Source organism: Bufo bufo, chromosome 11, assembly GCF_905171765.1.
Source record: "Bufo bufo chromosome 11, aBufBuf1.1, whole genome shotgun sequence".
Lineage (NCBI taxonomy): Eukaryota > Metazoa > Chordata > Amphibia > Anura > Bufonidae > Bufo > Bufo bufo.
In genome coordinates this window covers 69,802,085-69,825,977 of record NC_053399.1, presented here as the reverse complement: position 1 = coordinate 69,825,977, position 23,893 = coordinate 69,802,085, and the positions used below count along the sequence as shown (strand labels likewise).

The following is a 23,893-nucleotide window of genomic DNA, read 5'->3' as shown; positions in this document are numbered from 1 at the left end:
GAGCTCCCAGCCGGACACGAACATCGCAGCAGCCGGTAAGTATGAATCTTCTACTATTGTACTATTGCTAAGTAACCATGGCAACCAGGACTGTAGTAGCGCCCTGGTTGCCATGGTTACCGATCGGAGCCCCAGCGATTAAACTGGGACTCCGATCGGAACTCCGCTGCCACCAATGATGGGGGGGGGGGGGGAGATGGGAGGCCGCACACTGGCCACCAATGTTGTTAATGCTATAGAGGGAGGGGGGGGCCGATGGGGGGCGCACACTGTGCCACCAACGGATTATTACAATAGAGGGAGGGAGGGGGGGGCGCACACTGTGCCACCAACAAATTATTACAATAGAGGGAGGGAGGGGGGGGGGGCGCACACTGTGCCACCAACGAATTATTACAATAGAGGGAGGGGGGGGCCGCACTGGCCACCAACCTATTATTACAATAGAGGGGGGGGCCGCACTGGCCACCAATGATATTCAAACTGGGGAGGGGGGGGGAGGGTCTGCCCCCTGCTGCCTGGCAGCCCTAATCTCTTACAGGGGGCCGTATTCAGCACAATTAACCCCTTCAGGTGCCGCACCTGAAGGGGTTAATTGTGCTGATCACGGCCCCCTGTAAGAGATCGGGTGCTGCCAGGCAGCAGGGGGCAGTCTTGTACACAGTTTGTAGTGTATTCTAACTAGAAGCGTCCCCATCACCATGGGAACGCTTCTGTGTTAGAATATACTGTCGGTTCTGAGTTTTCACGAAGTGAAAACTCAGCTTTGAAAAAGCTTTTATGCAGACGGATCTTCGGATCCGTCTGTATAAAAACTAACCTACGGCCACGGATCACGGACACGGATGCCAATCTTGTGTGCATCCGTGTTCTTTCACGGACCCATTGACTTGAATGGGTCCGTGAACCGTTGGCCGTGAAAAAAATAGGACAGGTCATATTTTTTTCACGGCCAGGAAACACGGATCACGGATGCGGCTGCAAAACGGTGCATTTTCCGATTTTTCCACGGACCCATTGAAAGTCAATGGGTCCGCGAAAAAAAAAACGGAAAACGGCACAACGGCCACGGGTGCACACAACGGTCGTATGCAGGAGGCCTTAGGCCTCCTGCACACGAACGTATTTTTTTGCGGTCCGCCAAAACGGGTCCCGTTTTTCCGTGATCCGTGACCGTTTTTTTGTCCGTGGGTCTTCCTTGATTTTTGGAGGATCCACGGACATGGAAAAAAAAGTCGTTTTGGTGTCCGCCTGGCCGTGCAGAGCCAAACGGATCCGTCCTGAATTACAATGCAAGTCAATGGGGACGGATCCGTTTGACGTTGACAGAATATGGTGCAATTTCAAACGGATCCGTCCCCATTGACTTTCAATGTAAAGTCTGGAGTCCCTTTTATACCATCGGATCTGAGTTTTCTCCAATCCGATGGTATATTTTAACTTGAAGCGTCCCCATCACCATGGGAACGCCTCTATGTTAGAATATACTGTCGGATATGAGTTAGATCGTGAAACCTCATTTCCGACAGTATATCATTTCCGACAGTATATTCTAACACAGAGGCGTTCCCATGGTGATGGGGACGCTTCTAGTTAGAATATACTACAAACTGTGTACATGACTGCCCCCTGCTGCCTAGCAGCATCCGATCTCTTACAGGGGGCCGTGATCAGCACAATTAACCCCTCAGGTGCCGCACCTGAAGGGGTTAATTGTACTATCATATCCCCACAGTGTGCGCCCCCCCCCCCTTCCTCCCTCTCCTGTAATAAATCGTTGGTGGCACAGTGTGCGCCCCCCATTGGCCCCCCTCCCTCTATAGCATTAACAACATTGGTGGCCAGTGTGCGGCCTCCCATCCCCCCCCCCCCATCATTGGTGGCAGCGGGTTACTAGCAATAGTACAATAGTAAAAGATTCATACTTACCTGGGAGCTGCGATGTTCGTGTCCGGCCGGGAGCTCCTCCTACTGGTAAGTGACGGTTCATTTAGCAATGCGCCGCACAGACCTGTCACTTACAGTAGGTGGAGCTCCCGGCCGGACACGAACATCGCAGCAGCAGGTAAGTATGAATCTTCTACTATTGTACTATTGCTAAGTAACCATGGCAACCAGGACTGTAGTAGCGTCCTGGTTGCCATGGTTACCGATCGGAGCCCCAGCGATTAAACTGGGACTCCGATCGGAACTCCGCTGCCACCAATGATGGGGGGGGGGGGAGATGGGAGGCCGCACACTGGCCACCAATGTTGTTAATGCTATAGAGGGAGGGGGGGCCAATGGGGGGCGCACACTGTGCCACCAACGAATTATTACAATAGAGGGAGGAAGGGGGGGGGGGGCGCACACTGTGCCACCAACGAATTATTACAATAGAGGGGGGGGGGGCCGCACTGGCCACCAATGATATTCAAACTGGGGTGGGGGGGGGGGGTCTGCCCCCTGCTGCCTGGCAGCCCTGATCTCTTACAGGGGGCCGTGATCAGCACAATTAACCCCTTAGGTGCCGCACCTGAAGGGGTTAATTGTACTGATCACGGCCCCCTGTAAGAGATCGGGTGCTGCCAGGCAGCAGGGGGCAGTCTTGTACACAGTTTGTAGTGTATTCTAACTAGAAGCGTCCCCATCACCATGGGAACGCTTCTGTGTTAGAATATACTGTCGGTTCTGAGTTTTCACGAAGTGAAAACTCAGCTTTGAAAAAGCTTTTATGCAGACGGATCTTCGGATCCGTCTGTATAAAAACTAACCTACGGCCACGGATCACGGACACGGATGCCAATCTTGTGTGCATCCGTGTTCTTTCACGGACCCATTGACTTGAATGGGTCCGTGAACCGTTGGCCGTGAAAAAAATAGGACAGGTCATATTTTTTTCACGGCCAGGAAACACGGATCACGGATGCGGCTGCAAAACGGTGCATTTTCCGATTTTTCCACGGACCCATTGAAAGTCAATGGGTCCGCGAAAAAAACGGAAAACGGCACAACGGCCACGGGTGCACACAACGGTCGTGTGCAGGAGGCCTTAGTGGAATATGAGACTTTGTAAGAAAAAAATAATAATTTCCGCTAACTTGGGCCAAAAAAATGTCTGAATGGAGCCTGACAGGGGTGTGATCAATGACAGGGGGGTGATCAATGACAGGGGGGTGATCAATGACAGGGGGGGTGATCAATGACAGGGGGGGTGATCAGGGAGTCTATATGGGGTGATCACCACAGTCATTGATCATGCCCCTGTAAGGCTCCATTCAGACGTCCGTATGCGTTTTGCGGATCCGATCCATCTATCAGTGGATCCGTAAAAATCATGCGGACGTCTGAATGGAGCTTTACAGGGGGTTATCAATGACAGGGGGGTAATCAATGACAGGGGGGTGATCAGGGAGTCTATATGGGGTGATCACCACAGTCATTGATCACGCCCCTGTAAGGCTCCATTCAGACGTCCGTATGCGTTTTGCGGATCCGATCCATCTATCAGTGGATCCGTAAAAATCATGCGGACGTCTGAATGGAGCTTTACAGGGGTGTGATCAATGACAGGGGGGTAATCAATGACAGGGGGGTAATCAATGACAGGGGGGTAATCAATGACAGGGGGGTGATCAATGACAGGGGGGTGATCAATGACAGGGGGGGTGATCAATGACAGGGGGGTGATCAGGGAGTCTATATGGGGTGATCACCCCCCTGTCATTGATCACCCCACTATAAGGCTCCATTCAGATGTCCGTATTTGTTTTGCGGATCCGATCCATCTATCAGTGGATCCGTAAAAATCATGCGGACGTCTGAATGGAGCTTTACAGGGGTGTGATCAATGACAGGGGGGTGATGAGGGAGTCTATATGGGGTGATCACCACAGTCATTGATCACGCCCCTGTAAGGCTCCATTCAGACGTCCGTATGCGTTTTGCGGATCCGATCCATCTATCAGTGGATCCGTAAAAATCATGCGGACGTCTGAATGGAGCTTTACAGGGGTGTGATCAATGACAGGGGGGTAATCAATGACAGTGGGGTGATCAGGGAGTCTATATGGGGTGATCACCACAGTCATTGATCACGCCCCTGTAAGGCTCCATTCAGACGTCCGTGTGCGTTTTGCGGATCCGATCCATCTATCAGTGGATCCGTAAAAATCATGCGGACGTCTGAATGGAGCTTTACAGGGGTGTGATCAATGACAGGGGGGTAATCAGGGAGTCTATATGGGGTGATCAGGGGCTAATAAGGGGTTAATAAGTGACGGGGGGGTGTAGTGTAGTGTAGTGGTGCTTGGTGCTACTTTACTGAGCTACCTGTGTCCTCTGGTGGTCGATCCAAACAAAGGGGACCACCAGAGGACCAGGTAGCAGGTATATTAGACGCTGTTATCAAAACAGCGTCTAATATACCTGTTAGGGGTTAAAAAAATCACATCTCCAGCCTGCCAGCGAACGATCTTACCTTCCGTTCCTGTGCGCGCGTTCACAGGAAATCTCGGCTCACGCGAGATGACGCCAATTGGCGTTAGCGTAGCCTGGGGGAGCCGCCGCAATGACGCCTTTCGGCGTTAGCGTGGCGGCAAGCGGTTAATAATAAATAATAATAACAATGCAAGTGTGAAACAGGCCTACATTTACTTTCACACTATCGTTTTTCTTTTCTGGTATTGAGTTCCCTCCTAGTGGAATCAGATCAGTTTTATCCTAATGCATTCTGAATGGAGAGCAATCCGTTCAGTATGCATCAGGAAGTCTTCAGTTCAGTCACTGTACGGTTTTTGGACGTAGAAAATACTGCAGCATGCTGCAATATTTTCTCCGTCCAAAATTCCGGAACACTTGCTGGAATGCCGGATCCGGCTTTATTTGACATTGAAATGCATTAATGCTGGATTCGGCCCTAAGTGTTCTAAAAAAACTGATCCTGTTTTGCGGTCTGCGCATGCGCAGACCTTTAAAAATGTGAAAAAGATAAATACCGGATCCGTTTTTCCGGATGACAACCGGAGAGACAGATCCGGTATTGCGATACATTTGTGAGGCTGATCCGGATCCGTCTACAAATGGTACCAGTTTGCATACAGATTACCAGTTTGCATACAGATTGCCAGATCCGGCAGGCAATTCCGGCGACGGAACTGCCTGCCAGAATCCAGCGACGCTAGTGTGAAAGTACCCTTAGACTGTCTATAAAACCGGTGCAAACAGTTTAGTAAATGTGCCCCATGGTTTTTGTGTGAGTGGTTTCTATGATGTGTTTTAAAATATGCCCCTAGAAATACCAGATAAGAACCGGACCCTGAGATTAGATACACAGGCTGTGAGCCATTTTGAGATACGCCAATGATAATTCAAAACTAAAAGCGAACTTAATTGTTTTTACATAGTGGGCCCTCAAAAATCAATGCCTCTGGTGTAGGGATGAGCAAACTTGTGTTTTCAAGTTCGGCGTTCAAGGTTCGGTTATCTAAGAATTCTGTTATGGATTCCGCTACCACGGACCAGAGGTCCTGAAACCAAAAGTTTGCTCATCCCTACTCTGGTGGGCCCCCTTGTATCCCAGGCCTGAAGGTCCTCTCCTCATGACCTCAGCCGTGTTAGCCCCCCCATATCAAAATTTTTAAACAAAACATATGCAGTTGGTTAGATCTTTGTTAGATCAGGTTAGATCAATTGTTGTTTGCGTTAGATCTCACACAGAAGTAGAGATATTAACAGTTATTTGCAGGGGGGGCTAACCCGTCATCAGCCCCCCTTATCAAAAAATTGACCAAACAATTAGCTATTTTGGAAGATATTTGTTAGATCCGGTATGATCAACTAGTTGTTTTGTTAGATCTCACATAATTACAGACTTATTAAGTGATTAATGAGGGGGGCTAGCCCCCCACATGCAATTTTCTGGTAAAATTTGATGCAGACTAATAGGCCTTCGTTAGATCCGGTAAGATCAAGTGGTTTCAACGTTAGATCTCATATAATTACAGAGATATTTCACATGAAAACACAGATATTAGGTAGTATTAAATAGGGGGGCTTACTCCCCCACCACCACATGCAATTTGATAGTAAAATCTAATAGATCTACATTAGATCCGGTAAGATCAAGTGGTTTCAACGTTAGATTTCATATAATTAGAGATATTATGGATATTTGGTATTGCATAAGGGGGGGCTAGCCCCCCCACATGCAATTTTCTGGTAAAATTTTATTCAGACTAATAGGCCTTCGTTAGATCCGGTAAGATCAAGTGGTTTCAACGTTAGATCTCATATAATTACAGAGATATTATGAATATTTGGTATTACATATATGAGATCTAACGTTGAAACCACTTGATCTTACCGGATCTAACGAAGGCCTATTAGTCTGAATAAAATTTTACCAGAAAATTGCATGTAGGGGGCTAGCCCCCCTCATTAATCACTTAAAAAGTCTGTAATTATGTGAGATCTAACAAAACAACTAGTTGATCATAGCGGATCTAACAAATATCTTCCAAAATAGCTAATTGGTAAATTTTTTGATAAGGGGGGGGTGGGGGCTGATGACGAGTAAGCCCCCCCTGCAAATAACTGTTAATATCTCTACTTCTGTGTGAGATCTAACGCAAACAACAATTGATCTAACCTGATCTAACCAACTGCATATGTTTTGTTCAAAAATATTGATATGGGGGGGGCTAACACGGCTGAGGTCTCCTCATGTGCTGAACCACATTCTGGACTAGTTTTTTTTCTTCTGACTGTGGTTAATCATTACCAGGGTGCTGCATGAAAAGCACATTGAATCCTTCCTTCACTCTCAGAGGTGCCCTTCACCTGGTTGTGAGGATGAGCTCCAGTACTTGGAAGCTGTTGACTGTCCTTACTGGAAAAAATAACTGAAAATGAAAGCAGTGCAGTATTACTAGAGACTGTGCAGAGGAATCAGCCCTGAGTCTGAAGCCGCCAGCAGGATCTAAGCCCAGAAGACTCCGCCTGATGGGAGTTCCTCAGCTCCTTCTGCCTGGCACAGGGCACGACTTCCTGAAAGTCTCCTGAGATCCTCTGCCTGGCACAGGGCACGACTTCCTGAAAGTCTCCTGAGATCCCCTGCCTGGAGCAGTCTGCTCGTCTTGGAATGTGTCTGGATACTTGTCTCTGAGGTTGACGTTTGCCCCCTGGGTCAGTTACAACCAGGTAATGTTTCTTATTTGCAGATGTCTGTACAGTGGTAGCAGGAGTCCTCCTGGCTGTGAGGACCTCATCCTGGAGGTTAATACTGGATCAAGGGCTGGACTACACCTGTCCCTGCAACGTCTGGCATAGTAGCAGGTAATTGGACTGTGTGTTTATTAGGAGACAGGAGTGGGGTTTGTGTGTGGGATGGGAGGAGTTGTAGTTGTCAGCCTGGCACAACAGAGAGCTATTATCTGAACTTGGCATTTGCAAATTGCAGCAGTAGCAGAAGCTGGAGCCAGTTTCTTTCCAGTTTTTTCTGCAGAACATGAAACTGTTTTTTTTTTTACTGTGGTTATTAGAAATGTCACTTCTCTCAACGCCATAAATTAGTACCATACTTATTTAAATCGCTGACATCAGAGACGTGCAAGGCCTGTGCTGCTCCATGCAGATGTATAGATTGCTGTGCTGCTATCAACCAGGGTATTGTATTCCATCCAGAGCTGTAGAACAATGAGGCTTATTTCCCAGTGAATTTTATTGTAATTATACTGAAGAGAGCAACATATTTATCTAACAAGTGACACGTCACTGCTGAAGCCAGTCATTGGCAGCAGTGGTGCAGGTGACCATGTCAGTGCCCCAGACAGAAGTAAACAAGCCAGGGACCCGAAGATAGAGGAGCGGGAGACAGCATCGCAGGGATAATAAGAGAGTTGGCTAGGGGCCTTTGGTTGAGGCCTCATGCACACGACCGTATTTTTTCATGGTCCGCAAAACGGGGTTCCGTTGGTCCGTGATCCGTGACCGTTTTTGCGTCCGTGGGTCTTCCTTAAATTTTGGAGGATCCACGGACATGAAAAAAAAGTTGTTTTGGTGTCCGCCTGGCCGTGCGGAGCCAAACGGATCCGTCCTGAATTACAATGCATGTCAATGGGGACGGATCCGTTTGACGTTGACACAATATAGTGCAATTTCAAACGGATCCGTCCCCCATTGACTTTCAATGTAAAGTCAGGAGTCCCTATTATACCATCGGATCACAGTTTTCTCCAATCCGATGGTATATTTTAACTTGAAGCGTCCCCATCACCATGGGAACGCCTCTATGTTAGAATATACTGTCGGATATGAGTTAGATCGTGAAACTCATATCCGACAGTATATTCTAGCACAGAGGCGTTCCCATAGTGATGGGGACGCTTCTAGTTAGAATATACTATGAACTGTGTACATGACTGCCCCCTGCTGCCTGGCAGCACCCGATCTCTTACAGGGGGCTGTGATCCGCACAATTAACCCCTCAGGTGCTGCACCTGAGGGGTTAATTGTGCATATCATAGCCCCCTATAAGAGATCAGGGGCTTCCAGGCAGCAGGGGGTAGACCCCCCTCCCTCCCCAATTTTAATTTCATTGGTGGCCAGTGCGGCCCCCCTGGCCCCCCCCCGTTGCTGGCCAGTGTACGGCCTCCCCCGGCCCCCCTCCCTCCCTTTATTGTATTATCATTGATGGCCAGTGTGCGGCCCCCCCTCCCTCTATTGTAATATCATTGGTGGCCAGTGTGCGGCCCCCCCTCGCCCCCCCCCCTCCCTTTATTGTATTATCATTGGTGGCCAGTGTGCGGCCCCCCCGGCCCCCCCCCCCCCCCCCCCCCTCTATTGTATTATCATTGGTGGCCAGTGTGCGCCCCCTCTATTGTATTAATATCATTGGTGGCCAGTGTGCGGCCTCCCCTCTCCCCCCCCCTCCCCCGATCATTGGTGGCAGTGGAGATTCCGATCGGAGTCCCAGTTTAATCGCTCTGGGGCTCCGATCGGTAACCATGGCAACCAGGACGCTACTGCAGGCCTGGTTGCCATGGTTACTTAGCAATATTACAATATTAGAAGCATCATACTTACCTGCTGCTCTGTCTGTGACCGGCCAGGAGCTCCTCCTACTGGTAAGTGACAGGTCTGTGCGGCGCATTGCTTAATGATCTGTCACTTACCAGTAGGAGGAGCTCCCGGCCGGTCACAGACAGCGCAGCAGGTAAGTATGATGCTTCTAATATTGTAATATTGCTAAGTAACCATGGCAACCAGGCCTGCAGTAGAGTCCTGGTTGCCATGGTTACCGATCGGAGCCCCAGAGCGGTTAAACTGGGACTCCGATCGGAATCACCGCTGCCACCAATGATCGGGGGGGGGAGAGGGGAGGCCGCACACTGGCCACCAATGATATTAATACAATAGAGGGGGGCCGGGGGGGGGCCCGCACAATGGCCACCAATGATAATACAATAGAGGGAGGGAGGGGGGGGCGGGGGGGCCGCACACTGACCACCAATGATAATACAATAAACATAGAATGTTAGAATATACTGTCGGATATGAGTTTTCACAAAGTGAAAACTCATCTCTGAAAAAGCTTTTATGCAGCCGAATCTTCGGATCCGTCTGTATGAAAGTAACCTATGGCCACGGATCATGGACGCTGATGCCAATCTTGTGTGCATCCGTGTTCTTTCACGGACCCATTGACTTGAATGGGTCCGTGAACCGTTGTCCGTCAAAAAAAATAGGACAGGTCATATTTTTTTGACGGACAGGAAACACGGATCACGGATGCGGCTGCAAAACGGTGCATTTTCCGATTTTTCCACGGACCCATTGAAAGTCAATGGGTCCGCGAAAAAAAACGTAAAACGGCACAACGGCCACGGGTGCACACAACGGTCGTGTGCAGGAGGCCTAATCATGAATTATCCTCTGGGTAGGTCATCAGTATCTGATCGGTGGGAGTCCGACACCTGGGACCTCCGGCGATCAGCTGTTTGGGAAGGCACCGACACTCCTGTGAGCGTAGCAGCCTTCTCCAGCTTTTCCTCCGTCAGCTGTGTGACGACATGTTCATCGATCACGCGGCCTAGGCGCAACTCAGCTGTGATACCAAGCACATCTGCTATACGATGTACAGTGCTGTGCTTGGCAAGCACGTAGAAGGCCGCGGCCAGTGCTTTCTCAAACAGCCGATCGGTGAGGGTATCAGACTGCCACCGATCAGATACTGATGACCTATCCAGAGGTCATCAGTATTAAAGTCTCAGAGAACACCTTCAAAGGGGTTTTTCCGTCATAATTCATGATTAACCAAAGGCCCCTATTTTAACTAGCCTATTATTTATTTTATTTTATGCACTTATATAGCGCTACTATATTCCGCAGCTTTTAGAGACATTAGCATCATTATCCCCGCCATGCTGGCTTCTGCTCCTCTCTCGGGGTCCCTGGCTTGTTTACTTCTGGCTGGGGCATAGACATGGTCACCTACACCACTGCAGCCAATGACTGGCTTCAGCAGTGACGTGTCACTTGGGGAAAAAGTGGTCATCAGTATTAAAGTCTCGGAAAACCCCTTCAAGGTTACCTGCACACAAATGCAGATTTCAATGGAGAGACATCATGTTTAGTGTTGAGCGAACTTGTGTTTTAAGTTCGGCGTCTAAAGTTCGGGGTTGGGTTATCGAAGAATCGCGTTATGGATTCCGCTACCACGGACCATAACTTATGGTCCGTGGTAGCGGAATCCATAACGCGATTCTTCGATAACCCAACCCCGAACTTTAGACGCCGAACTTGAAACACAAGTTCGCTCAACACTAATCATGTTAAGCCAGACACACATGAGCGAGTTCAATGCGAGGAACTCAGTGTGTGTCAGTGTAAGGCTACATGCACACGACCGTATGTGTTTTGCGGTCCGCAAATTGCGGATCCTCAAAAAAAATGGATGACGGATCAGTTTTTTTTTGCGGATCCGTTTTTTTTTGCGGATCCATTGTAATAATGCCTATCCTTGTCCGCAAACTAGAAAAAAATAGGACATGCACTATTTTTTTTGCGGTTCAACGGAATGGACATACTGATGCGGACAGCACACGGTGTGCTGTCAGCGTTTTTTGCGGACCCATTGAAATGAATGGGTCCGCATCCGATCCGCAAAAAAAACGGATCGGACACGGAAACAAAATACGGTCGTGTGCATGAGGCCTAAGGTGCCATTCTGACCTCCGCTCCTCTGACGGAGGAGAATCCCGGAATCTAGTAAATTTAGGTAAGTAGAAAATGAACAGCGGCACTCACCAGTGTGCGATCACAGACGGCAGCTTTATTCAAGGAGAAATAAGGCAGGGGGCAGACAATTCAAGCACGCAACTAACAGCGGCGGCCGTTTCGCGCTATCTGCGCTTCGTCAGGCTGTGCGTCAATGCGTGCTTGTGTCAGCACTCCTTTTAACCCCTGGTGCGGGTTACCGTCATAGGAACAGACGAATCGGACCGCACCTGAGTAGGAGGAGATACATTCAACGAATACAAAGAAACAAAGGACAAGCAAATAATTAGGGACAAATACAAATACATAGTGCACATATGTTTAGACAGGATCAAAGAAACCAATTTAAAGAAACTTACTTAAAGAAATGGGCTGAGGTCATTTCTATCATTTAACCCAAGTTCCCCTAGCGCTGTACCACACGGACAATTTGTTAGATTGAGGCGCATTAATAGCAAAAACAGCAGTTATTGCAGTCAGGCCCAAGATCTAAAAAAAGTCTAAAAGACAGGGGTTACCCGGAGGGACCATTGAATGAGGACATGAGGAAGGTTGAAGAGGATTTTTCCCAGGAGAGTCTACTTAGGAGGGGCATTGGTAAGAATAAACAGGGGAATGTAGATGCCAAACCTACCAGGTTTGCATTCTCATTTAAATACAGTCCCATGGCAGAGCATATTCGCTCTGTTATTTTTAAGAATTGGGATGTATTAAGGAGAGAGGCAACCTTACATGAGCTCACCGAGTACAAACCACTGATTTCCTTTAGAAGGGCCCATACCATAAAAGACAGAGTGGTCAGAAGTAGGTTTAAGCCCAGTAGGAGTGAAAATTGGCTTAATAGCAATTTACCCAAAGGGAATTTCAAGTGTGGCAATTGCTCGTTTTGCCATCATAACTCCCTTAAAAAATGGATCGAATTTGCGGGTATCCAACACAGAGTGAGCACCTTTATTAACTGCAGGAGCACATATGTAGTCTACCTGCTATTGTGCCCCTGCGGACGATTTTATATTGGCAAAACTATTAGGTGCCTGTTTGAAAGGTTCAGGGAACACTTAAACTCAATTAAAACAGGGAAGGGATGCCCGAGGTTTATCCAACTTGTTTGAGAAGCCCACAATGGGGATGCTAGTTGCATTTCATTCTCCGGTTTAGAGACAGTACCCGCCCCCCTGCAGGGGGGGGGATAGACACCGCCTCCTTCTGCAGAGGGAAGCCAGGTGGGTCCTGCGCACACAAGCGCTAGGGGAACTTGGGTTAAATGATAGAAATGACCTCAGCCCATTTCTTTAAATTGGTTTCTTTGATCCTGTCTAAACATATGTGCACTATGTATTTGTATTTGTCCCTAATTATTTGCTTGTCCTTTGTATTCGTTGAATGTATCTCCTCCTACTCAGGTGCGGTCCGGTTCGTCTGTTCCCATGACGGTAACCCGCACCAGGGGTTAAAAGGAGTGCTGACACAAGCACGCATTGACGCACAGCCTGACGAAGCGCAGATAGCGCGAAACGGCCGCCGCTGTTAGTTGCGTGCTTGAATTGTCTGCCCCCTGCCTTATTTCTCCTTGAATAAAGCTGCCGTCTGTGATCGCACACTGGTGAGTGCCGCTGTTCATTTTCTACTTACCGGAGTTAGTTACATTCTATCCACTGTCTCCAGCTGTGCACCGCCGAGTGCGTGTCTCCTCGCCAGCCTTGTGATCCGCACTGACCGCTTCACATTGATTCAGTGCTTGTTTGACTGTGCCGCCCCCTACCTCACTTGTTTGGCTAGTAAATTTAGGGCTCATGCATACGACTATTGGATGTTTTGCAGTCCGTAAATTTCGGATCCGCAAAACACGGACACCGGCTGTGTGTTTCCGTATTTTGCAGAACAGCTGGCCCCTAATAGAACAATTCTATCCTTGTTCGTAATGCGGACGATAATAGGACATGTTCTACTTTTTTCAGGAACAGACATACGGAAACGTAATGCACACTGATCATTTCCATTTTTACGGCCCTGTTGAAGAGAATGGTTCCGCATACGTGCCCCCCAAAAAATGGAACGGACACAGAAAAAAATACGTTGGTGTGAATGAGCCCTTACACTGATGTAATGCTGTCAGTGTGATACAATAGATTCCAGGAGTCTAAGGGCTGTTTCACATGAGAATGTCCATTGCAGGAATCAGGGCTGTGGAGTCGGTAGATAAATGTTCCGACTCCGACTCCTCAGTTTTATGTACTTCCGACTCCTCGACTCCGACTCCTCTGTATTAATATGCAAATGTATTTTATACATTCCTTGAGGGAAAGAAACGCAACCTACCACAGGACTACTGGCTGGGAAGCCAACAGTCTACTGTATTGCACAGTTTAAGCAAAAGACAAACACAATGAAAACAAAGTTTTATTTAAAAAAAATTATTAATCAATCAAGTGGCTGGATAGTAGCAGCAGGCATAAACATCAGGAACAGGAACTTTACCAGTTCAAAAATACAAACCACATTATTTGGTTGTTTTAGAACAAAAACAAAGCTTATCTATAATGAACCAAAAACAAAATCTGTAAAACCTAGAAATGGTTTATATTAATCTTGAAATGTAGTTATAGGCTTAGCAAATGCAAATCAATTCAATGTAGAGTTCCAAGGAAGAGAATTGCCTCTGCCAGATCCTCTTTCATAGAGGCTCTTAAGTCAGACTTTATTATTTTTAGGGCTGAAAATAATCTTTCGACACTGACTTGGGTGGGTGGCATTGCAGTAACTATTCTGGCCACATCACTAACGATCTCTGGATAAACAAGGATGGCTTCTTCAACAGTAAGTTTTGATGAGCGATCATACTTTTCAACTTCTTTTAGTGCTTTATAAAACTCCTGTTGGAATTTTTTTATTTGGACACTTACTGGTTCTCTAACGCTTATGCGACGTCTCTTTCCTTTAGCAACTTCCATTTTGTCTAAGAAGGAATCAAAGTCTAATTCTTCGTTTGAAGAAGATGATTCGGAGTTACCACTATTGCTTAAAAGAACTTCATCCTGTGAGGCACTGCATGCATTGGTCTTTATTCTTACAGTAGAGAAGTCATTAATTATAACTTTTTGTTAATTGGGACATTTAAACTTGCTTTTTTTTTTTTTATTCCAATCTAAATTTAGTAGGAGTCGGAGTCGGTGCATTGTTTGCCGACTCCGACTCCAGGTACCCAAAATTTCCCCCGACTCCGACTCCACAGCCCTGGCAGGAATCGCTGTGTGTGAGCGTGATCCTCCGTTCTGGACTTGCAGAGCGCACTGCATTATCATGATTTATATTGCTGTGTGCCACTGTGTGCCATAAAGCTGTCAGTATGATCCTGTAGAAGTAAGGTCAAGCAGAGGCACACAACATTATAAATCATGACGATGCAGTGCGCTTTCTGCAAGCCCAGAACAGAGGATCACGCTCACAGACGGAGCGTGATTCCCACAACGGGATCGATTGTGTGAAACAGCCCTAAGGCCTCTTTCACACCGGCGTCGCGTGTGAGGGCCGGACAAAATGCGGGTGCGTTGCGGAAAAATGCGCGATTTTCCGTACGAGTGCAAAGCGTTTTAATGCATTTTGCATGCATGTGAGAAAAATCGGCATGTTTGGTACCCAGACCCGAACCAGGACTTCTTCACTGAAGTTCGGGTTTGGGTTAGGTGTTCTCTAGATTTTATTATTTTCCCTTATAACATGGTTATAAGGGAAAATAATAGCATTCGTAATACAGAATGCTTAGTAAAATGTCCATTGAGGGGTTAAAAATAATAAACAAATTTAACTCACCCCATCCACTTGGTCGCATAGCGGATCTCCTCTTCTTTCTACTTTCTTCAGGACCTGGCTAAAGGACCTTTGATGATGTCACTGCGCTCATCACATGGTCCATCACCATGATGTGATGCATGAAAATCACCGCTCATGTACACAGCCCCATTGAAGTGAATGGGTCCGGATTCAGTGCGGAATCCTCGCCCGTGTGAAAGGGGCCTAAGGTTCACACAGCATTATAAATCAAATACATCCAAAATACTATAAGCCATAAATCATCAAGAAAATGAATGGATGAAACAACTATCCATACACATCAATACCATGCATAACACAATCCACTCATGCCTATGGCAAAAAAGTGTATAACTACTGTATATGCCAATACAAATTACCAGACTGCATGAAATATAAATATAATTTATTAACACAATTTATAAATAACAATTCATACATGAAACCAAGTCACATCAGGAGACATAACTGGTGACTCAATCCCCATTATACATAATATTAAAGTGCAAATGCACATACAATGAACAGAGTCTATTTACCCATTATGTGTCTCCTCTGGGATGGCGCCAGCCCCGACGCGCGTTTCGGCGGACCTTCGTCTTTTCCTGCACTTGGTTTCATGTATGAATTGTTATTTATAAATTGTGTCAATAAATTATATTTATATTTCATGCGGTCTGGGAATTTTTATTGGCATAGCATTATAAATCAGTATAAGGCCTCATGCACGCGACCGTATGTATTTTCCGGTCCGCAAAAACGGGTCTACAAAAAATACGAATAACGTCCGTGTGCATTCCATATTTTGCGGAATGGAACAACTGGCCCCTAATAGAACAGTACTATCCTTGTCCGTAATGCTGACAATAATAAGACATGTTCTACTTCTTTGCGGAAAGGAAATATAGACATACGGAAACGGAATGCACACGGAGTACCTTCCATTGAAATTAGTAGTTCCGTATACGGTCCGCAAAAAAAACGGAACGGACACAGAATGAAAATATGTTCATGTGCATGAGGCCTAGGGGCTTATGCACAAGACCGTATGTATTTTGTGGTCCTCAAAAAACGGATCCGCAAAATATACGGATGACATCCGTGTGCATTCCGTATTTTGTGGAACGGAACAGCTGGCCTTTCATAGAACAGTACTATCCTTGTCCGTAATAGGACAACTATTTTTTCGCGGAACTGAAATACGGACACGGAATGCACACGGAGTAACTTCCGTTTTTTTTTGCGGACCCATTGAAATGAATGGTTCCGCATACAGTCCTGCCAAAAAAACGGAACGGACACGGAAAGGAAATACTTTTGTGTGCATGAGCCCTAAGGCCTCTTTCACACGACAGTTTTTTTTTCCGTTTCCATTCCGTTTTTTTGTGTTCCGTATACGGAACCATTAATTTCAATGGATCCACAAAAAAACGGAAGGTACTCCCTATGAATTCCGTATTTCCATTCCGTTCAAAGATAGAACATGTCCTATTATTGCCTTCAATTCACGTTCCGTGGCTCCATTCCAGTCAATGGTTCCGCAAAAAAAACAGAATGCATACGGAATGCATCCGTATATCTTCCGTATCCGTTCCGTTTTTGCGGAACCATCTATTGAAAATTTTCTGACCAGCCCAATTTTTCAATGTAGTTACTGTATACTGTATATGCCATGCTTCCGATCCCAGTGCTCCAGACAAAAAAAAATGACCAGGAGCCATTGGCTCCTAAGCTAAAAAATTTAGGAGCCAAATTACATTTTTTAGTGGCCAAATTTAAAATGCATGTAATTTTTAAAAAAAGGACTTTGAGAAGATGAGACGCCGGTGCACTACATATAGGAGAAAACAGCACCACATACCTCTCACATCCAGGGACATTTTCTGGGGAACAAGGTGACTAAAAATGGCGAATTGCGTGGTTTAGAGTTTTTTTTTCTGTTACGGCCTTCACCGAGCGGAAATATTTTTTAATATTGTAATAGCTCACACTTTTTAAGACATGGCAATATGTAATATGTTCTTTATTGTTTGTAAATTTTATATGTAAAACTGGGAAGGGGGCCATTTAAACTTTTAGTATTTTTTTTTTTTTTTACTTTTTATTTAATAACCATTTCTTACCTTAGGGACTAGAACCTGGATCTTGTCCTATTCACCCTGATAGAGCTGTATCAGGGTGAATAGGATCTCACATCTCCCTGCTGCTCTGTGCTCTGTGCACACAGCAGCAGGGAGCTGACTATGGCAGCCAGGGCTTCAGTAGCGTCCTGGCTGCCATGGTAACGATCTGAGCCCCAGCAGTGTAATCTGCCACTGCCACCAATGAAGGGGATGGGGACACTGTGGCCACCATATAACAATGGGAGGGAGACGGGGACGACTTGTGGCCAGTGATAATGGGGGGGGGGGGGGAAGAGGCTTTGTGAGAGCGCACTGCACCACCAATGAATGTTTAAAGAGGACCTTTCATGGGTCCAAAGAATATGAACTTAGTAGCAGGCTGCATAGAGCAGCGCCCAGGAATCTAAGTGCACTTACTATTATTCCTGGGCGCCGCTCCGTTCGCCCGCTGTGGCCCCCGGTATTTTCAGCATTCAGAGGAAGGAGGAGGAGACGCCAGTGTCTCTCCGTCTCCATAACAGCAGCGCTGTCCAATCACAGCGCAGAGCTCAGAGCCAGGGAGAAAAAAAACCTCCCTGGCTCTGAGTTCTGAGCTGTGATTGGACAGCGCTGCTGTCAGGGAGAAGGAGAGACACTGACGTCTCCTCCTCCTTCCTCTGAATGCTGAAAATACCGGGGGCCACAGCGGATGAACGGAGCGGCGCCCAGGAATAATAGTAAGTGCACTTAGATCCCTGGGCGCCGCTCTATGCAGCCTGTTGATAAGTTCAGATTCTTTGGACCCATGAAAGGTCCTCTTTGACTCCTTCATACAATTGTCTGCAGCGGTATCGCAGACCAGGCACCCGGCCTCAATAACAGGGCATGCGATCTGTGGCACCTGAGGGGTTAATGGCCGCGGATCGCCTGCCCTGTTATAGAGGCCGTGTGCCTGGTCTGTGATACCGCTGCAGACACTTATGTTTTACATTCATGGCGGCGCAGTGGCGACAGCTCCTCCCCTCCTCCTCCTGCTATATCCCCATTGGTGGTAGTGGCGGCCGCGTCACAGTGGAGAGGGAGGGACTCCTTCCTTCTCCACTGTGCCGTGTGCTAGTGAAGGGAACTTAGGCTGCGCAGGAGCGCGGCGGTACAGTCGCAAATGGCGACAAGACTAAAAAGTCTTGTCGCCATCTGCAAATTTTAAGGCGCATTGGCGACCGTTTTGGTCGCCATCTGGAGCCCTGGATCCGTAAAAAACGGATCACATACGAAAACCATATGGAAACGGAACGGAAGCAGAACAGAAACACTACTGAAACAAAAAAACTGAAAAACGGATCAGTTTAAAACGGACTTTAAAACCATACGGTCTTGTGAAAGAGGCCTAATACTGTGCAGAGGAGTGGAGGTCAGAACAGGACCTCACTCTGACACACGCTGTAAGTTCCTCGTGTGTCTGGCCTTAAACCATACAGCTCTTTCCCCCCCCCCACTTGGTTTTAGAAGAGTCCTGTCCATATGGATTCCACATCCAGAATTTCCATTGAAAACTGGCAGGAATAAATATTCGGATCAAAAACTATGTTCACGTCAGAAAAAAGCCATCCAAAAAAACCTGATGAGGATTCCACATCAGGATTTTTTCAGCTCAGAAAATACTACTTTATGAATATACCCTAGGGGACTTAAAGACTTCAAGAGTATTTTTGGGGGAGAGGGGTAACTTTTTTTGTTTTTTGGCTTTTAGAGAAGTATATAGGGGTTGTCCGGTTTCCATTATTGATGAGCTATCCTCAGGCCATCAATATTAGATTGTCAGGGGTACGAATCCCAGCACACCCAATGATCAGCTATTTGAGCTCTGCATTCCTGTGACGGTTTACCTGCTCGCCATTGACATTGCCGTGGTGAGCAGTGCCATTACAGCTCCTTCCTGTCCTCTTCACTTGGATGGGATGGAGTTTAAAGGGGTTGTCTCACTTCACCAAATGGCATTTATCATGTAGAGAAGGTTAATACAAGGCACTTACTAATGTATTGTGATTGTCCATATTTCTCTCATTTGTCAGCTGGATTCATTTTTCCATCACATTATACACTGCTCATTTCCACGGTTATGACCACCCTGCAATCCAGCTGAGGTGGCCGTGCTTTTACACTATAAGAAAAAGCACCTGCCTCTCTGGTGGCCAAGAACGTGGGAGCTCACATAGACCGGCGCATTTTCCTATAGTGTGCAAGCACGGCCAGCTCTGATGGATTGCAGGGTGCTTGTAACTGGGGATGAGCGAATCGACTTTGGATGCATCCGAAGTCGATTTGCATAAAACTTGGTTTCAATACTGTACGGAGCGAGCGTTCCGTACAGTATTAGGCCTCATGCACATGACCGTGCCGCAAAAAACAGAAGCCGCCCGTGTGCTTTCCGCAATTTGCGGCCCATTGTAGAAATGCGTATTCTTGTCCGCAAAATGGACAAGAATAGGACATGTTATATATTTTTTGCGGGGCTACAGAACGGAGCAACGGATGCGGACAGCACACGGAGTGCTGTCCGCATCTTTTGCGGCCCCATTGAAGTGAATTGGTCCGCATCTGAGCCGCAAAAACTGCGGCTCGGATGCGGACCACAACAACGGTCGTGTGAATGAGGCCTTAGAATGTATTGGCTCAGATGAGCCGAAGTTATTACTTCTCAAAGTCTCGGGTAATAACTTTGTAAATTAATTCCTACGGTAAAAAACCTTGGTACCGAACTCTGTTTCGGTTCAAAGGAACCACCTGGAACCAAACCCGAGTTCAGTACAAAGCTTTTAACAGTAGAAATGAATTTACGAAGTTATTACCTGAAGTTTCGCAAGACTTTGCAAAGTAATAACTTTGCCTCATCTGAGCCAATACATTCTAATACTGTACGGAGCGCTTGCTCCATACAGTATTCAAACGAAGTATTATGTGAATCGACTTTGGATAAAAAGGATATATATAGTGTATATAGAGGATAGACTGGAACAGGGTGTATGATTTATATACCCTCCACTAGTACTCACTGGTTCAGGGCCACCATCTTGTCTGAGACTAACCCGCACAGCTTCTTGTTCAGTCCTGGTCTCCGATCCACAGTGTCACTAGTTGGAGGTCCCAGGAGAGACCACCGCGTCGTCAAGCAATAAACGGAAATCAGGTACAGACACATAAGAGTTTATTGCACAAACAGAAACATGGAAAGCAGCACAGATAAAACATGAGCTCTATGTACCGTCAGCTCAGTGGGAGAAAACCCCCACTGCGCCACTGTCTAGTAATACTCCAGAGGGGCATGACTAAGCAACTCCTGGTGTTCACTAGAGCCCTAGATGGTAGGGTTAGACTTAGCCGCAGGAAGTTGCCAGGGTCCACTCTGGAGCGTGACCTAGACAGTGACAGCAGGAGCGAATGGACAGAAGGTACCGACGGCACATAGGCAAACATAACATACAGGTAAATACAAAACAGGGCAAATAATAATACAAGCAGGAGTTCACGCAAGGGAGCAGGAGTGGCAATGAGCAGAGAAGGACTTGCTCCACCAGTAGTAAACTGCATGGCCTTGTCATGCCACTCTGCTGCAAAGGCTTGAACACAGACATATGAATACAAAACAGGGCAACTAATAATACAAACAGGAGTTCACGCAAGGGAGCAGGAGTGGCAATGAGCAGAGAAGGACTTGCTCCACCAGTAGTAAACTGCATGGCCTTGTCATGCCACTCTGCTGCAAAGGCTTGCTGAACACAGACAAATGAATACAAAACAAAGTAACTAAAACATAACTGGCAGAACAGAAAGACAGGAAAGAGGACGCAAATGAACAAGTAGGGAAACTCACAGAGCACAGACAGACACGGATCCCATGGGTCAGCAGCATGGGAGAGAAAGTACAAACCAGGAGCAGGACAGGACAAGACAACACACACCAGGAGAGCTGACAAAGAACTGAGGAAACCTCAGCCTTAGGCCTCATGCACACGACCGTATTTTTTTGCGGTCCGCAAAACGGGGTTTCGTTTTCCCGTGATCCGTGACCGTTTTTTCGTCCGTGGGTCTTCCTTGATTTTTGGAGGATCCACGGACATGAAAAAAAAGTCGTTTTGGTGTCCGCCTGGCCGTGCGGAGCCAAACGGATCCGTCCTGAATTACAATGCAAGTCAATGGGGACGGATCCGTTTGACGTTGACACAATATGGTGCCATTTCAAACGGATCCGTCCCCATTGACTTTCAATGTAAAGTCTGGAGTCCCTTTTATACCATCGGATCGGAGTTTTCTCCAATCCGATGGTATATTTTAACTTGAAGCGTCCCCATCACCATGGGAACGCCTCTATGTTAGAATATACTGTCGGATATGAGTTAGATCGTGAAACCTCATTTCCGACAGTATATTCTAACACAGAGGCGTTCCCATGGTGATGGGGACGCTTCTAGTTAGAATATACTACAAACTGTGTACATGACTGCCCCCTGCTGCCTAGCAGCATCCGATCTCTTACAGGGGGCCGTGATCAGCACAATTAACCCCTCAGGTGCCGCACCTGAAGGGGTTAATTGTACTATCATATCCCCCTGTAAGAGATCAGGGCTGCCAGACAGCAGGGGGCAGACCCCCCCCCCCCCTCCCCAGTTTGAATATCATTGGTGGCCAGTGCGGCCCCCCCCCTTCCTCCCTCTATTGTAATAATTCGTTGGTGGCACAGTGTGCCCCCCCCCTTCCTCCCTCTATTGTAATAATTCGTTGGTGGCACAGTGTGCGCCCCCCCCCCCTTCCTCCCTCTATTGTAATAAATCGTTGGTGGCACAGTGTGCGCCCCCCCTCCCTCTATAGCATTAACAACATTGGTGGCCAGTGTGCGGCCTCCCATCTCCCCCCCCCCCCCATCATTGGTGGCAGCGGGTTACTAGCAATAGTACAATAGTAAAAGATTCATACTTACCTGGGAGCTGCGATGTTCGTGTCCGGCCGGGAGCTCCTCCTACTGGGAAGTGACAGTTCATTTAGCAATGCGCCGCACAGACCTGTCACTTACCAGTATGTGGAGCTCCCGGCCGGACACGAACATCGCAGCAGCAGGTAAGTATGAATCTTCTACTATTGTACTATTGCTAAGTAACCATGGCAACCAGGACTGTAGTAGCGTCCTGGTTGCCATGGTTACCGATCGGAGCCCCAGCGATTAAACTGGGACTCCGATCGGAACTCTGCTGCCACCAATGATGGGGGGGGGGGGAGATGGGAGGCCGCACACTGGCCACCAATGTTGTTAATGCTATAGAGGGAGGGGGGGCCGATGGGGGGCGCACACTGTAAACCAACGATTTATTACAATAGAAGGGGGGGAGGGGGGGGGCGCGCACACTGTGCCACCAACGAATTATTACAATAGAGGGAGGGGGGGGGCGCACTGGCCACCAACCTATTATTACAATAGAGGGGGGGGGCCGCACTGGCCACCAATGATATTCAAACTGGGGAGGGGGGGGAGGGTCTGCCCCCTGCTGCCTGGCAGCCCTGATCTCTTACAGGGGGCCGTGATCAGCACAATTAACCCCTTCAGGTGCCGCACCTGAAGGGGTTAATTGTGCTGATCACGGCCCCCTGTAAGAGATAGGGTGCTGCCAGGCAGCAGGGGGCAGTCTTGTACACAGTTTGTAGTGTATTCTAACTAGAAGCGTCCCCATCACCATGGGAACGCTTCTGTGTTAGAATATACTGTCAGTTCTGAGTTTTCACGAAGTGAAAACTCAGCTTTAAAAAAGCTTTTATGCAGACGGATCTTCGGATCCGTCTGTATAAAAACTAACCTACGGCCACGGATCACGGACACGGATGCCAATCTTGTGTGCATCCGTGTTCTTTCACGGACCCATTGACTTGAATGGGTCCGTGAACCGTTGGCCGTGAAAAAAATAGGACAGGTCATATTTTTTTCACGGCCAGGAAACACGGATCACGGATGCGGCTGCAAAACGGTGCATTTTCCGATTTTTCCACGGACCCATTGAAAGTCAATGGGTCCACGAAAAAAAACGGCACAACGGTCGTGTGCATGAGGCCTTATATACAGGTTCCATGGGTGCAGCAGAGAGACCACACCCATGGAGCAGACAGAGGATTAACTCCTAATAGGAATACAGGGGAGTTAACCCATACAGAACCACAAAAGACACACAGGAACATAACTTCAGCGAGGAGCGCCGAATGAGCAAGAACGGAAGGTCACAGTCAAAGGTAACGACTGTGACACACAGGCTCAATCCGCATTTTAGTTAATGCCGGATACCAAGCGGTGGTCTGAAACTAGCCGAAGATCTCATTTGGTTATGTGAACAGAAGTCTATGAGCTGCAAAACCGATCCGTCCAGAGGACTCAAGATCAGGAGAGGACTCCCCTGCATAACGGAAATGGGACAGATCCGTTTTGCAGCCAATAGACTTCTATTATGACAGAATGAATAACGGAATTCCTCTAAAGGCATTACGTTATGCATTCCGTCATAGAATTGCTTAGTGGTAACGGAATCCATAACGCAATTCACCTTTTACCACCAAACGAAGCGTGAACGAATTTCATAACCTGAAATTCGCTCATCTCTAATGGCTATATTAGATGACCTGATATTCCTGGCCTCCTGCATTTATCTTCGGTTCAGGAAACGTACCAAAAGGTTGAGCGTGAGGGAAGG

At 47.4% G+C, this 23,893-nt stretch overlaps 1 protein-coding gene across 1 annotated transcript in view; it reads left to right on the top strand.

Moving 5' to 3' along the window:
• Positions 1-7,185: 7,185 nt before the first annotated feature.
• Positions 7,186-23,893, top strand: part of PLEKHG3 (pleckstrin homology and RhoGEF domain containing G3) — a 156,829-nt gene continuing 140,121 nt past the window's right edge. The window contains exon 1 of the mRNA XM_040410901.1: positions 7,186-7,314. The gene's annotated coding sequence lies outside the window, so the exon portion shown is untranslated. The remainder of the gene's footprint in view (positions 7,315-23,893) is intronic.